Genomic DNA, 1213 nt, shown 5'->3' with positions numbered 1-1213 from the left:
CATTCACCTATATCTGTTGTAATGCAACATCATCGTTACAATGTGCATTTCTTCCTATCTTATTCAATCTTGAACCATATTTACTATCCTTCTAGTCCTCATGGTTCTTTGAAATGTGATCAAGAATGTTTTTGGATTCAACATAAGTTTTATCCAATAAACTGCCTACTGCGACAACGTTTACAGTAGTTTGAGATGTTGAATTCAGGCCATAATAAAAAAATCTTCATTTGTAAACAATCAGAGAGTCCATTATGTGGACAATTTCTTACTAGCCCTTTAAACCTCGCCCATGCATCGCTTAATGTTTCATTCTCTTCCTGTTGAAAATTTGTGATTACCCTTCTCATTTTTATGTTTTCTATAGGTGGATATTTCTTCATAAATTTTTCCATGACTTGTTCCCATGATGTGATTTCACCAGGTTCGAGTGAATAAGCCCACTTCCTGGCATCTTCACATAGTGAAAATGGAAATAAGGTGAGCCTAACTTCTTCAGGAGTAATGTTGGGGAATACAACTGTGTTGCAGATTTCGATGAAACTTCTTAAATAAGCATGAGAGTCTTCACCTCATCTCCCTTCAAATTGTTCAGTTGTCTGAATCATCTGAAGCATGACAGGTTTCATTTCAAACTTGGAACCATCTAGTGTTGGATGTAGAATTCCAGGTGAGAAATCATATAGAATTGGCGAAGCATAATCCCTGATGGGTCTATTACGATCATTAGCTAGAAAATGGGGTTGGCAAGAGCATCCACATTATCATTGGTTACTGCATTTGGCTCTTCTGGATTGTTTCGCTAATATTCCATCTTCTGAGCTTTTTTCCTTCGTCTTCTTTTCTTATTTGCTCTTCTTCTTCTATGAAAGGTCCTCTCGATCTCTAGGTCATATACTAGATCAGGTGTTGATTCTTCACTCATAAAATGTTTGTACCTTTTTCAAAAATTAGGGTACAATACGCCAAAAACCGAGACTTGTGAAAATCAGAAACAATAATCTTAGCGCAACTTAGTTACCGCAATCCCCGACAACGACGCCAAAAGCTTTGTCGATTAATTGCTATGTAATACCTTATAAACACATTTTTTTACCTAAGTTAGACCCAAATATAAATCCAACTAGAATCCTAGTGAGTTCAGGGTCGAACTCAGGGATTGCGTTCTATCAATGCATTGACAATGATTGTCTCGATCTTGATGCAAATTGTT

At 36.6% G+C, this 1213-nt stretch overlaps 1 non-coding gene across 1 annotated transcript; it reads left to right on the top strand.

The window, feature by feature from the left end:
- Nucleotides 1–246: 246 nt before the first annotated feature.
- LOC120084342 lies at nt 247–353 on the top strand. Its single transcript, XR_005483702.1, has one exon. It is a non-coding gene; the product is annotated as a small nucleolar RNA R71 (small nucleolar RNA).
- The last annotated feature ends 860 nt before the right edge of the window (nt 354–1213 follow it).

The sequence above is a fragment of the Benincasa hispida genome, chromosome 8, assembly GCF_009727055.1.
Source record: "Benincasa hispida cultivar B227 chromosome 8, ASM972705v1, whole genome shotgun sequence".
Lineage (NCBI taxonomy): Eukaryota > Viridiplantae > Streptophyta > Magnoliopsida > Cucurbitales > Cucurbitaceae > Benincasa > Benincasa hispida.
This window is presented reverse-complemented; position numbering and strand designations above follow the sequence as displayed.